General features: G+C 41.7%; 1 protein-coding gene across 1 annotated transcript in view; it reads left to right on the top strand.

Annotated features, from left to right (window-relative positions):
* Window positions 1-1575: 1575 nt before the first annotated feature.
* Window positions 1576-15352, top strand: part of MBNL3 (muscleblind like splicing regulator 3) — a 120225-nt gene continuing 106448 nt past the window's right edge. Inside the window, exon 1 of the mRNA XM_036839457.1 lies at window positions 1576-1750. The gene's annotated coding sequence lies outside the window, so the exon portion shown is untranslated. The remainder of the gene's footprint in view (window positions 1751-15352) is intronic.

Here is a 15352-nt window from a genome sequence, read left to right as displayed (position 1 = left end):
CAAAAGTATCTGGTACCCTACCTTAGGGTTCCTCCTACCCTTCAAACTCCGTTAAAGAGGGGGAACTATTCGCACAGATCAAAGATTCCCTTTCTGAGGTTAGCGTCTTAAAGGGAAATAAAGGATTTATAGAAGGGACAGGACCCAGGAAGGCAGCTGGTGAGTATTGGTGAGTATATATATATATATTTTTTTTTTGCCTTCAGTGGGCCGACATATTTATTGACTAAGGTCATTTTTGGAATTACCTATTTCACCTTACCTGTATCCGAAGTGACTATAAAAGTACAGCTTTGAACCACACTGCATTTCTCATTGGCACTTCTGTTCCTGCAGCTCTAGAAACTTTGCTGCCTCCCTCCCCCGCCCCCTCCAGGGCTGTGTGCAAGCTCTGTTTGTTCTCGCTTTTGTAAAACCTGAGCCTTATGATTTGTCCCCCCTCCCCTTCCCTTAACAATGAAATAACAAAAAGCCTTTGCAGCGGGGGCTGGGCCGGCGGGTTGGGGGGAAAAGGCGCCACACCCCCTGAGAATAAAGCCCGCGCTTCGCTCCGGGAGAACCGTGCACGAATGAACGAACCACACAAAGAATATATTTGGCGACGGAACAGCGCCCTACAGGAAGAAAGTGCCCGCACTCAGAGCGGGATCCGGCGCGCGACTTTTTGGCGGTCTCCGGGAGCAGCGAGAAGGAGGCGGAGGACAGAGAGTCCCGGCCTGGGCGCGGGAGCGGGGGCAGCACACAGCCCCATTCCCACGCGTCCGGGGCTGGGAGTGGCGCGCGCCGGGCCAGGTGAAGTCGTTGGCGGCGGCGGCGGGGCCGGTGCGGGGTGTGCCACGCTACCTGGCCGGGCGGGGCGGGGCGGGGCGGGGCCGGGCGGCCGAGGGCGGCAGCGCGCCGCCTCGCAGCCCTCCACTGCCCGGCGGAGTTTGGCGGGAGTTGCCGTTGGGGCGCCCGAAGGCCCCTCGCCGGCGCCATGCCCTCGGCGCGCGGCGCGTGTGCCGGGCGCGGGGCACGGCGAGGGCCTGCCCGCCGCAGGGGCCTGGGCCGCTGGGTCGGCGGGCGCTGCCGGGGGCCGGCCGGCGGAGGGCACGCCTTTGGCTGCGGCCGGGCGGGGTTTAGACCGGGGTTGCCATGGCAGCCGCTCGCCCGGCCCGGAGCCCCACGCCCGCCTGCCGTTGGGGAGCCGGGGAGCTCTAGGTGTGCTCCAAGTGGACTAAACCAAGCGCTAGGGAGGCGCGGGGAGGGCCGGCCCGGGTTCCGCGCTGTTCCCCGGCCCGCCGGCCGGCCCCGGGGAAGGGCCCCGACGTAGTCGAGTAAAAGAAAATCTTCTGGCCTCTGGCCCGAAAGGAGGCTCGCCAAAGCACGGGGGGTGGGGGGAAGAGGGGATCCGACGGATTGGCGCCTCCGTCCGCGAGTCCCCGTGTGCGTGTCTCTCGCTTGCCATTTTATACCCCACCGCGGCCGACTCGGAGCCGGGTTGCCCGTCCCAGCCCTGAAGTTCTGTAGGTGGGGCGGGCTTTAATTTGCTTATATCTAATGATTTCAGGAGCCTCGCTTTAAAATGGCGGCATTGAGTATCCACCCTTGCTAGAGGCTCTCCCGGCACCGGGGCCACCTCGCGCAGCGCTGCTTTTGCTTCTGCCGCTAACAGATGGCATGTGCCGCTGCCGCTGCCCCCGCCGCTGCCGCCGCCGCTGCCGCTGAGAGCGGGACCCCTTAGGCTCTGGGTTCGCAGTAGCAGCCGAAGGTAAGGCTGGCGAGGAGTTGGGGTTGGTGAGCGTGGCTGCCTTCCTAGGACGCCGACGAAATCGAATGCCTTTTAAACTTTATTTTTCAAAATGGCAAAGAGAAGGAAAAGTAATCCTGCAACTTTTTGCAATTTTAGGGCTTTGATCTTTCTTCTTATTGTTCTGCTTCCTTCTTTCTTTTTTTCCTTTCTTTTTACTTCTTCTTCCTTTATATATATTGTATATATAACATATATATATAATATATATTTTGTAATTTAAAGGAACTTGCATGGCATATTATCAGCAAATGCTTCTAGCCACTCATTTCCCCGTGGCCATGCGATATCGTGGGCAGTGCCCCAGCTTTCATGCTGAGCCGTGTCTCTTCCCGCTCTGGATCAACACATTTGGGCAGCTTGCTTTTACTACCGGCATCTGAAGGGCCTGAAGGTAGATTTTAGGAGACTGTTGAAAAGGTAACTTTAATTTTCAGCGTTCACACAAATAGCTCTTATGGTCAGAAAGTGAAATTAAATCAAGATGAGCAACCCAAGTTAACATTCAGGTGATTCAATTGTGTAGTTTTATCATTAGTAGACCTACTGTGTGTTTTTCTGTCTACTGACTATTGATTGGTATAGATTGATACAACAGTGAGGGTGAATTTATTGTTGCTGTAATTAAGGTAGTGTGTTTTCCAAAAGTTCTTTTTTCTTAGGTGTTCCTTAAATGCTAGTGTTTATGAATTTGGGCATGGATCCCCACAGCTTAACGCTACACATGTATTGAGTTTCATGGGAAACCATCAATTAAAACAAAACTATTGCAAGATTTAATTTTGAAATGGTTGATAATTTTTCGCTCTGTTGACTCCCTGGTTTAATGTCTTTGGGTGGTTACTGATATAATGGTTGGAAAGTAGACTGTTGAAATAGCTGTACAAAAGACTAGACATCGGTGTTTAATACAATTGACCTGAGGTTTTTTTTCCCTTTGATGAAAGGCATATTGTCAATGAAGCTTAACAGAGACCTCAGATTTTTCTAGTTACATTCACATTTCCCATTTTGCCTATGAAAATCTAGCCCTTAATGGGTTTAAAAAATAAATTTATTTATTTATTTTTGGCTGAGTTGAGTCTTTGTTGGTGGGCACGGGCTTTCTCTAGTTGCAGCGAGCAGGGGCTACTCTTCGTTGTGGTGCGTGGGCTTCTCATTGCAGTGGCTTCTCTTGTTGCGGAGCTCGGGCTCTAGGCGTGCGGGCTGCAGTAGCTGTGTCTCACGGGCTCTAGAGCGCAGGCTCAGTAGTTGTGGCGCACGGGCTTAGTTGCTCCGCGGCATGTGGGATCTTCCCGCACCAGGGCTCGAACCTGTGTCTCCTGCATTGGCAGGCGGATTCTTAACCACTGCACCACCAGGGAAGCCTTAATGTTTAAATACTTTTAAAAGTTGTTTTAAAAATGTTTCTCAATATGTAATACTTTGGGGGGATGCTTTCATATTTATTGAAACTTCCCTAAACATAGCCTAAAAGGGCTTCTGCCCATAGCCCAGCTGATACTATTCTACCTCTGTCCACTTTCGACTTCTCCCAAAGCAGTAGAAGCTACTTGGCTGGCAGATTCTCCTGTTATTAAATTAAGCAAGCTTCTGGGGAGTGGCGGGGGAAAAGAGATTGTTTTGCACTTATTAGAAATGGTGCAGTTTTGCTGCCCAGGTGCTGTAGTGTGCCTAAAAAGAACTGAACTGTTTACAGTGGAGTTACTATGTAATCCGTTTTCCAGATTATTGTTGGGAGAAGTGTTTGGGGCAGTTCATTGCTTCACATCTGAAAGGAGACTTCCTCCTGCAGGTAGAGAAATAGATACTTGCATTTTTGCAAGAGAGCAGGGGTGACCAAAAGCAATTTCCCCCATTTTTAGTGATTACATCCTTAGATTCCAGCTCATGAAGCTTTGCTTCCTCATATGCTGCCTTGTTGCTGAATGACTTTGGACCAAATGCATCCTTAAAAAGGGGGTGCCAGGGAGGTGCTAAACCTTGGGCCCAGAACAGACAAGCTGAACTAGTGTCAGAGACATTAGGAAGACATTTTGCCAGTTAAACATTCTGTGGCTTCATATAGTGATGAGATTGGAGACCTTGTGTGAAAACAAGTGAAGGAGTTTGTCAGAAAAAAAAAATATTTTGAGAATTGATATAGTGCTGGGTTAGGGGTGGTGACTGAATGTTTCGCTCTATTTCTAAGAGCTACTTCATTTCTCTAATTTCCTTCGCTGCTTTAAACCCTCATAATGATTCCCAGGACTATTATAAAGTCCCTTTTTCCCCTCAACTGTCCACTCAAGGCATTTCACAACAGCTGCTTTTTAAGGGGGATGAAACCTGTGATTCTGAGCTGGTATCCGAATTCTCGTTGGTAATCTCCTGAACCTACCTTTTACCTAAGCGATGCTTTGCACAAATTAGGTGCTTAATAAATGTCGAGTTAAAAAGAAAAATGAGTGGTCGGTAAACTCACAGAGGAGCAGATTTCGTGCGCAGCTTTTAATTTAAACAGAAGATTTTCTGTTTTTTGTGAGCTGGCAAGAACCTGAAAATTTGAAGTAATTTAGAACAGCATTCCCCTAATTGCTTGCATTTTATTTGCCTCATGGGTTCTCTTGCTTCTCAGCGCAATGCTAGGCACTTGTGTAATTCATCCTTCTGACCAGTAGGTGTATTATTATCTGCCCAGCTCTACCATATGAAAAAGTAATCCCAGCAGCCTGGGGAAGAAAGGTTTTGTCTTTGGAGGCTGTACAGTACTGCACGTGCTGGAACAGTGGCCACATGTGGGCTGCTGTTCAGATGCTGACAATTTTGTTCTCCACCCAACTGTCTTTATATGCGAGACGGAAGGGAAGGAAAGAAGAGAGTGAGAAACCCTAACGTGATGAAGATTTAACTTCCGAAAAATGTCCACTTATCCTGCTTAACAGCACAGTCAATTCAGGAAGGTGGCAGAATTGTTCTGTTTCGAAATAAATCACGTCGTCTGATAGGATTACAAACAGGGATTGGGGCCTAGCAGACAAGAATAAATTACAGTCCGTGTTTGACAAGTAATTTGATCCTGTAATTAAAGTTAGATAATGGTCACTGCCATGTTAAAACTATCAGGTGTCTGAAAGAGCAGTCAAGCTCCACTCCCCTTGACTTCGTTAAGGTGCTTCCATACAGTTGAGTTTTCTTATAACAATGTCTAGTAGGGTGAACAGATGGATTTGTCTCCCATTATAAACGTATGTGATGTCAAGAAAGTAGAAATCAGAAGTTTTGTTTCTTTGGGGGATTTTTCTGCCTCTCCCTACGTGTGACGCAGTTCTCGATTCAAAAAAATAGAAAGAAACCCGTGCCTCAGATAAAATGAAGTGGGCCTTTTTCCTCTAAGAGAATAAACTGTTTGGGAGCAAGTAGTTTAATTGCCAGCCAACCCAAAACAAACAAATACAAATTATGATCCAAAAGAAAGCAATTAAATCTGTATTAATGTAGGCTTTTAGATCTTAAGGAATCCAGATGGTCTGTGGCATTCTGCTCTTCCTGAATGGTTATATATTGCCTCAAGACAGCCAAATGACAATGTTGGAGAGGCAACTTCGAGAATTAGAATAAATAAGTTATCAGTTACATTACCAGGTGTTAATGATATCCATGTGACCTAAAAGGGATCAGAAAAGTTTTTTTTTCCAGATCATTCTAGTAAAGACAATATAAAACCATCATTTACTTCTACTTGGTTTTAAATAGAGTGACAGTGTTTTTAAAAGAGTGATGGAGAAATAATGCAATCTGGGAAGAGGGACCTTATTTTTATTTGAGAAATAAAGGTACTCCCAAGTTGTCTGGGCACATGAAAGCACACACATGTGCACACATGTGCAAATTAGTCTTCATTTTAGGACAATTTATACAGCCGTGCATTGATTTATTCCTGGAAAATTATGGGAAAAATACCTATTTTTACAGCAATCCTCTGACTCTAAGAATGAAAGAAAAAAAGTTTCTTTTTTTAAAAGCATTCATAATAAATGCTTGTATTACATGATTGCTCTCCGAGGCTCTGTATGTTCAACTCCAGTCAGTTAACTTTCAGAGAAAGGATACATTGATCACAACTCAAGAGGAAACAGAAATGAAAGGAAGCTTGATTTAAGCACGTGTGTGTGTGTGTGTGTGTATATGCAAGTGAATATACATATGAATGTATATAACATGTACATTGTATATAACATGTATGTTGTGTATATTCACATACGTACGTCACACACGTATATATATATATTTTTTTCTCCCTCTATATGTATATGATCCTTTTCAAGAAACTCAAGCATAGTAACCCCAGAATTCTTTATAATAGCCATGAGAACAAAGTGTTAAGGGGCAAAAAGGAGACCGATGAGAGATTTAGGAATCAATTAGGCACGCTTGTTAAAATATTATGTCCACTCTCAAGTCCTTCCTCCATCAGCATTAAGTTGGCTCATGAGTAGAAGGAGTGCTTTGTTTCTGACGTTAGGCAGGAGTTCGTTTTATGCCCATGCAGTGGGTGAACTTGAGGGCCCCAGAAGTAAAGGGCCTCCAATTGAGAAAGGCAGTCTGGACAGAATTGCAGGAGGTTGGTATTAGACTTCCGGCAGGCTCTGTGATCTCCTTAGGCCGTGGGGGCATCCTAGAGACTGACAGTTTGCTGGATCTTGTTTTCCAGTGTGGATCACTCAAATTAGCTTAAAATTGTCCCCAACAGTTATTTTTTGAATCTCGAGCTTCTTGGCATTGCCCGCAACTGGTGTGGAAATCTGAAAATGGTTTCTAAGGCTTATTCAGGTTTCCTTGAATGTATGAGTAACTCCTTATTAGGCAAGTTCCTGGGTCTCCTTACCTCATATCACCAGTGCCTGGCACATAGTAGGCTCTCAGTAACACTTGGTTAAGTAAATGGGAGAATAGTCTTTCTAACTTGTTCTTTTATTTTATGAACAGCCTTCCTGTGATTTCAGGTAGCATTATCTATTTTTTATTGACAAAATAACACAACAACAAACAGAATATCCTGCTGGAGGCGTTGATAACAGCTCTCTCACAAGTCCAGGGAAAAGCAAGCAATGGCAACCTTTGGGCTGAGACCTCGAGGAGTAACCTGAAATCCAGTTGCTCTTTTTCTGTCACCTGTAGTTGCATTTAGTATATCTCCAGCACATCCTGGAGAAATCAGTCTGCAACAAGAAGTTATATAGAAACAGTCCTTCAAATCATTTCACCAGATAAAAAAAGGAACAAAATCAGAAATACCGTGACTCAGTTGCCTCATGTCATGTATAGTTTAGAAAGTGATGAAGTCAGACAAAACCCAAAAAGGACACTGAGAGCTGTCTCATTTTCAGTCAAACACTGATTGCCCATTTAGAGGGTGAATTTGCATAGGTTTTTATTTACCAAGATACAGGTATGAATAGCGCCTCTTTTTACTGTGTCCAGAAAGCAAGGTCCACACAGTGGAAGAGACAAGAGCTGCCATTTCAGATCCACCACAATCATCTTTTGTGCCCGGAGGACCATCAGTCTTTAGGTACAGCTTTTGTAGTCTCTCCTTATATAGCAGCGTGAAGAAACCAAACAAGGGGGTGTTTTTTTTTGGGGGGGTGGCCTGTTAGCAAAAAATGAGAGTGAAAGAACCAGAGAGCTTGCATTTCACCTTTTGTTTTTAGTCTTCAACCTTCATGCAGGAAAACAAAACAAAGCAGAACAAAAGCACCATGTACAATATTAGCTTGGGCATATATCCCATAGTATAATTCCTCAGTTTTTTGCTTTACAAACTGAGAAAATGAGATTGTCACCTAATGTTAAGGTGGCTGCTTTATTATGATTGGATTCATGTACTATATAGTGGTTTTTCTGAGTTCTATTTAAAACGTATAGAAACACGCTCAACCAGAGGCATGGCACAGTGGCGGAGATCACATTTCACCTCAGCACCCAACTGGAGTTTGCGTTTGTCCTCTGAAAAGCAGGCATTCAATAAATGGCCCGATTGTGGGTGCTATTTTGTTAAAGAACACGTTGATGTTTCCCCAAATTCTTGCTATCTGTGGTAGATGAGGATTCCAAAGAAGAGGAGTGGATTCTTTTCAGAAGTGATTTTGAGAAAAATTTAAACTCCCAAGTCGTTGATGTCAGCATTTTTCCTAAGTAATTGGATAGCATGAAGAAAAACCTTATTAGCTCACCCAGAAGTATGAAGTGAAAAATAGTACAGATTATAGGGTCACATTTTATTTCTAAGGGCTTCAAATGCAGAAAAACATGGGGGGGGCGTGGTCGAGGAGGTGCCGTGTAATCTGATCTGTTTCATGAATGCCTATAGCAGTGGCCTGAGCCACAGACAGGGGCTATGTCAATAAGCGCTCTGCGGCTTTCTGAAGCCAGGGTCTGGGCTGGAATCAGATTGACAGGCTCCCCAAGGGAAGGCATTTTTTGAGAAAGACATTAGAGTTTGGCGGAACTTTGGCCAACTAGCTGCCCTGCTACCATTTATTAATCCTCTTCCTCAGAGAGATAAACCAGGTTTTGCTGGGGGACTCATTCGGACATACTGTAGCAATAATACGAGGGCAAAATGCTTGTACTTTCCAACTGAAACTTCCCCTCCAAAGCTCTTTTGTGACTGAGAAGTCGACAGGCTGGAGAAATGTGACACAGGGCTTGGCATTTCACAGTGCTAGAAAAAGAAGAGAATACCTCCATATGTTGTGAAGAGTGTGGTGATAATAATAAAGGATCTAAAATGTGATTCCCTTAGAGAGCTCTCATACATGCACATACTTTGAAGTTGCACAAGTCATGTTGTGGGCTGGTGAGAGAGAGAAAGAGACAGAGAGTCAGAGGGAGAGAGAAACCAAATTTACGAAGCTAGTTCCTCTTCTCTGGGATATTGTAGTCTGCGGTTCTCTCTTACTAATCAGATGCATGCAAATTGTGGTTCTGAAAATAAACCCAAAATTAACAGGAAACATCTAAGCTATCTAATGTCTGATTCTGAGCACTTTTACTTTTCCTAATGTGGTCTGTTATTCCTGTATTCATTAAAAGTGCAGAAGTTCAAGTGACTGGTTGTATGACCTGTGCTAAGGAAAATTTTTTGGAAAAGTTACATTTTTCACTTGCAAGCTTAGATCATCTAATAGCCCTCCTCATTGCCCTTCCATCTATCCCCAAATAAATTTCCATAATATTTTTAGCCACCTATGAAAACAGTTCAGACGGAGGTACTGAGAAATGGTGACAAGCAATGACAGGAAATGCCGTTTGCGCTGGTCTCCTTCATAACTTAGTGAGGCCACAGCTGGCTGATTTGCTCTTAACTTCCTGTTTGGGGGCTACTTGGGTCAAAAGTAGCAGTGTTTTCTGTATAGAGATTTTTTTTGGCTTTATTCTGTAGGGCCACAATAAATCTGTCACTGGACTGCATGTTTTGTATATTTTATGGACTATCATGTGGTTTGAGTTTAATTTGGAAGGCAGTGCTTTTACAATCAAGATTCCCCCCCCCCACACACACACAGACACACGTGCAGCTTTAGGGTCTGGGGTTGCATGGGCCTTTGAAAGTTTATAGCTCTATTTACACAATAGTGATTGCTGAGAAGGGCATTTCCTGCCAGTTAATGACTGGTCGGAAAGGCCAACAGTCCAAATCCAGGGAGAGAGGACCATTCATTAAATGCCACTAAGGGACCAGGGCGCTTTTATCACGAAGTGGTGAGGAGAAAGTGAAAACGCAGTCTGCCTTTTGAAGAGCCCAAAGCAGCGCCGGCAGAACTAGATACGGATGTGCTGCCTTGTGGTATGAAGAACGGAGCTTCTTTTCATGACAGGGACCAACTGACTTTCCCACAGGGTGCCAAATCAAGACGTGGGTGAGGAGGGCATTTCCTTTAGGTTGATGACCCAGTGGAGAGGGGACAAATAAAGATAAGGGCCCTGAACTTGCCAAGTATTAGCTGCCTGAAAATGGTCAACTCACAGGTGTTAACAGCTACCTTGAAAACCTTTAAGATCACATGATTGAATTTCCTAATTGGTTGAATAACTGATCATTGCCAAAGTGGGCAAGAATTTAGGGATGGAAAGAATGATCTCTTTTCAAGGTCAGTTTAGCAGGACACCGATATTCCGTTTCAATTCCCTAATATAAAGAAAAAGTAAGTAATATGTATGAAGAATGCTTTGCCTCTTGTGGAAGCACCTTTGAGGGCTGTAATATTAACCATTTAACCTAAGACATTCCCAGGAAACAGTTTTGTCCGCAGCATAATTCTTGCCTGCTATAAAGCAGCTGAGGTGTGAAGAATTTGGCATTGATTTAGAGCAAAAACAGAATAGGACCGAGATTAGGTTCACATCCAGGAATTACTGACTTCCTGGCCTGTCCTTTGCTCCCTTAGCTTCCTAAGCCTTCAATTTGCTAAAATGTTAAATGTTTATAAAGGATAAACATCCGTTCTAAGTTCTTTAATAGATACCTCCACGTAAGGGAGGTTGTGGGACACCCCGACTTCAGAACTTGGCTTGGTCCTTTACCTTGAAATTTTCTTTCATATCTACCAAATTTGGTGGGGGAATGGCAGGGGTAGACTGGACCTCTAAAATACGGGCCATCATAATAGGCCAGACACCTGGGTTTCTTCATGGGATTGAGAAATCTGTCACAGGCGGCACAAACCAAATATTAAGTTTCATTTTTGGGTCTGGAAAATGTCATTACATGCTTTTTAAATAGTCAGTAATCCAAAGATTGCTGGTCATAACCAGTTCAAAAAATAAAAGTTTTCCAAAGTTTAAAACACGACAAATGAACTGTATACCAGTTACTGTTGTTATTATTAGATGAGGCCTCTAGCACATTTATAAACAAAGAAATGACTTGGATGAACTAAAAAAAAGTTTGAAAACATGATTTTATTATTTTGAGCATTCTTGCATTTGAATGTTAAGATACACTAAAATTCTGCGAGCTCAGATTAAAGACAATATTCTGATTTACAAAATGTTTTGGATTAAGAACAAATAAGGTTCTTCTGAGTAGATGTCCTATTACCTGAATTAACACACATTTGTAATTAGCAACACAGCTGCATTTAAATAATGATCCAGAAACCTTAGAAGTATCTTGTTCTAGGAGTTTAAGTACCCCTTCCATCTTCTTGACATCATGTTTTGTTTAGCAAACCCTTTCTTTGTAGGTTATCCCAAAATATATTTCAAGCTGGTTCGGATTCAGTTACCACAGTCTGTACTAGTGGCCTCAAAATTAATGAAGATTTACCCTATTATAAGTGAAGCCAATACCATTCCCTTGTGGCGTGTGAAAAGTCTGTTCTATCAGTGTAGTCTTCAAGTGGTGGGCAATAAGTCATTAGTGCATAATGAAGTCTGTTTAGTAGGTTATGACTAACATTACTTTTAAACAAAATTGAATAAAATATATAGCAAGAAAGCATCGGAATATATCATGTAGTAAGCTTAGATATTTTTTGTGAGTCTTATTTCAGATCTACGCACATACGTACTTAGTTAGGATGTAAAATGTATTTCTTACTATTTGTTGCTGTTGAAACGGTTTAAAAGTCAATGTTTTAGTAGATGTTATTTCAAACCAGGTCAGAAATGTTTTTTCCTCTTTTTTTTGAAGGGAAAGTGGTCAAGGGATACTGGGGGCTTGGGTGCTGACATACTGAATGATGTTAGTTAAGTACCTTCACAGTTGTGTGTCTGTTTTTCAAACTGAGAAGTGAGACATATTGCCGTAGGAATGCTGTAAGATTTAACGTCTATGATATGTTGTAGTCCTGAGGGTATACACTTTATGTAAGTATTATGTATTTACCAAGTGATATTGATAGACCATGAGACACAGAAAATAATGCTAGCTAGGAACAGAAGACAAAAAAGGACATCTTAGAAAAACAACAACAATAGCTAAAAATCTTTGGATGGCTGGATGTGAGGCGCTTGTAGCAGCAAAAGAATGGTGAAAAAATTTAAATGTAGAAAAAAAGCCCACATTAATATAAGATGAGTTTAACGAGTTCAAAAATTGGTTTTGGTTTTTACAAATCTAAAATGGTCATATCAAGAGAGAAGAAAGCTGATTTTTAAATAAATATAAATGTACACATTTACCATGTGTTGGAAGAAAACCTGTGGGTGGCTATTTTCTTCTGCAATGAACAAAGGCACACATTAAAATGAATTTTAAAACTGTGGATGGGAGGCATAAGCCAAGAGTCTGTTAAATATACCTAGGATATTGATGGGAATGATTACACAAATAAAGACAATGGTAGTCACATAGCCTTTCTAATTACTTTTTTGTACTGATGAGAATTAAGCCCAGCAGTAGGAAAAAAAAGATTTACTCATATGAGGTACTGAGTATAATCCATTAAGAGACTGGAGACCACCTTAGAAATCTGGACAATTTGTGCATATTCCTTTGAATTAGATCATTGTGAGGGGGAGGAAAATATTGCCTTCTGGGGTACTGTTGCATCTCTCCAGTACATATGATCATAAGGATCTTGTCCTTACCCACCCACCCCCATCTCCAGTTCTCTGCCAGTGCCATGAAATCTCTTTTATGGCTGAACATGCTGACTTCATTCCCAAAGGTCTTTCACTGTGGACATCTTTCAGAGCCTTAATGCACTGCTGCTTTCTCCACACGGAGAATTTGAAATGAAATTAGGCTTTTCATCGCAGACATTTAAATGTTAAACTTAAGTTACTGCTCTGGAAATAAAATACAATCTCAGCTGTAATCAGTTGGTAACTAAATTCTGTCAATTGTAAATGAGTTCTTATCTCCCTCTTCGGATATACCATATTTAAAACTTGTTAAGAATAGAGAAAGGCTTACACATCTAATGGTTGTGTAATTAGCAATCAATTTATTAAATGGGATGTAAAACAAATTAAGCACCATAATAAAGTGTTATACCATCACTGACAAAAACGTTCCATGCATTACTCTATTCATGATGATAAAAACTAAAAAATGATGGATTAATCTGCATACATTTCCCGATCTTTGGAGCGACAGGTTTTAACTATTTCTTATTCTGTTTGTTAAAGCTGTTTAGAGAGCACTAATATGTATGTTTTTAGGCCACAGGATAACTCTGCCTATAGCATCTGTTTCACCATAAACAACATTTTAGTAGCGTAGAGTAGGTAGAATAAGATGTGGGCAGTTTAAGTGTGAGTTATTCAGGATTTTCAGTTGCAACAAGCATGTGGTTGTTTGTATGTTTTGGGCAAACAAAATTAGTCATTGGTTTGGGGTGTCAGCTACTTTTTAAAATGTTTAAATTTTTTATACAATTTTAAAGGTTACACTCCATTTACAGTTATTACAAAATATTGGCTATATTCCTTGTGTTGTACAGTACATCCTTGAGCCTTTCTTATACCCAATACCTCCCACTCCCTCACCCTTATATTGCCCCTCACCTCCCCACTGGTAGCCACTAGTTTGTTCACTGTATCTGTGAGTCTGCCTCTTTTTTGTTATATTCACTAGTTTGTTGTACTTTTTAGATTCCACACATAAATGATATTATACAGTATTTGTCTTTCTCTGTCTGACTTATTTCCCTTAGCATAATGCCCTCCAAGTCCATTCATGTTGTTGCAAATGGCAAAATATCATTCTTTCTTATGGCTGAGTTGTATTCCAATATATGTATTTATTTTTATTTTTAAATTTTATTGAAGTATAGTTGATTTACAATGTTGTATTAGTTTTGGGTGTACAGCAAAGTGAGATATATGTGTATATATATATATATATTTTCAGATTCCCTTCCCCTGTAGGTTATTACAAAATAATGAATACAGTTCCCATGCTATACAGTAGGTCCTTGTTGATTATCTATTTTATATATAGTAGTGTGTATATGTTAATCCGAAACTCGTAATTTATCCCTCCCCTTTGGTAACCATAAGTTTGTTTTTGAAGTCTGTGAGTCTGTTTCTGTTTTGTAAATAAGGTCATTTGTATCATTCTTTTAGATTCCACATATAAGTGATATCATATGGTATTTGTGTTTATCTGTCTGACTTACCTCACTCAGTATGATAATCTCTAGGTCCGTCCATGTTGCTGCAGATGGCATTATGTCATTCTTTTTTTGTGGCTGAGTAGTATTCCATTTTGTGTGTGTGTGTGTGTGTGTGTGTGTGTATACATATCACATCCTCTTTATCCTTTCATCTGTTGGTGAACACTTAGCTACTTTTTTCACTTTAGCCCTGTGGGTCTTTTTTGTGAATACTTGGCAAATTAATAGTGATAAGAAAAAGCTATGGAAGAAGGTATGCTAAATCCAACTAAACCCCAAGCTGTCATTCATTTCACACATCATCCTAGCTTTTCTCAGTCTGTGAAATATTATGATCCCTTGTGTAACACATCTGTCAAATTTCATTTAAAACTTCAAGGTATACATGGAACACAAGACCTTCGGCAGATGAGTTTATTTTGTTTATTGTGAATGAAAATTTCCCTCAGAAGGCAATGAGACTGTGAGGGCAAACTGTCTTCTAGAATGAAGAAGGAAGGTGGAAAGAAAGAAAGAGATGCTAGATTTGCTAGTCTTTTGCTTGGATAATTCCTTTTATCATATTCCTCATTTTCGTGGGACCCTATTGGCCAAAAGAAAATTAAGATGTTGGTATTGCTATTGGCAGAGTTTTTCCTAACTGATAAGTGAGGAAAACCTCTTGGTTCCAAGAATCACCACCATTAGTGCTTTCAGGAAGCCTGCAACGATTGGACATAAGAAAAACAAAAGCCTGGTCATCTCAGCTCCAGGACAGGAGCTCTGGTTCCTGTTGTTCCTCATGTTGGGTAATAATTCAAACAAAACAAAACAAACCCTTCTTGAAATGAGAGGTTGGTTGGTTGGTTTGTTCTTAAGTGAAAATAAGCTGGGTTTCCTTGAATCCCTGTAGAAGGAGTGTTGTGAAGCACACATGCAGACTTCGGAGTCTTCAAATTTTTAGCTTCCTAGAGCAGGACAGAACTTAGGTAATAAGAAGTCAGAAAGTAGAATCAACAGCCATTGCTTTTGTGTCGTTAAGGGTCCGTTTCTGACTTGCTGGGTGTGAACAGTGGTATAGAACTTAACCACGTGAGATGTCAGAGGCCTGAGACTTCCCTTGACACCGTCTTATGCTGGCAGGCCCAGACAGGGTGACATTGGCTCTCGGAGTTCTTGGGTGGCAGTGCTTATTACCACCTTCGCCTCCAATCTTAATATCTGTAGGCAGGAGTTTATATATAGGAATAAAATTTGAACCCCCATTTTCACGCCCAATTAGAACGTCCTATAAGAGATGTTTAGAGTCAACTGACATTTATCGAATAATTACTGTAGCCAGATACTCTGCTAGGTGCTTTCATTATTGTTATGACAACATTTCCTCTAGCTATGAAATGCAGTTGGTTCTAGCCAGGCAAGTACTCTCTTTGGCATCAGTAGATATCAGGCTAAAAATTGCACCTTCAGCTCT

Source organism: Balaenoptera musculus, chromosome X (genome assembly GCF_009873245.2).
Source record: "Balaenoptera musculus isolate JJ_BM4_2016_0621 chromosome X, mBalMus1.pri.v3, whole genome shotgun sequence".
Classification (NCBI taxonomy): domain Eukaryota; kingdom Metazoa; phylum Chordata; class Mammalia; order Artiodactyla; family Balaenopteridae; genus Balaenoptera; species Balaenoptera musculus.
This window is presented reverse-complemented; position numbering and strand designations above follow the sequence as displayed.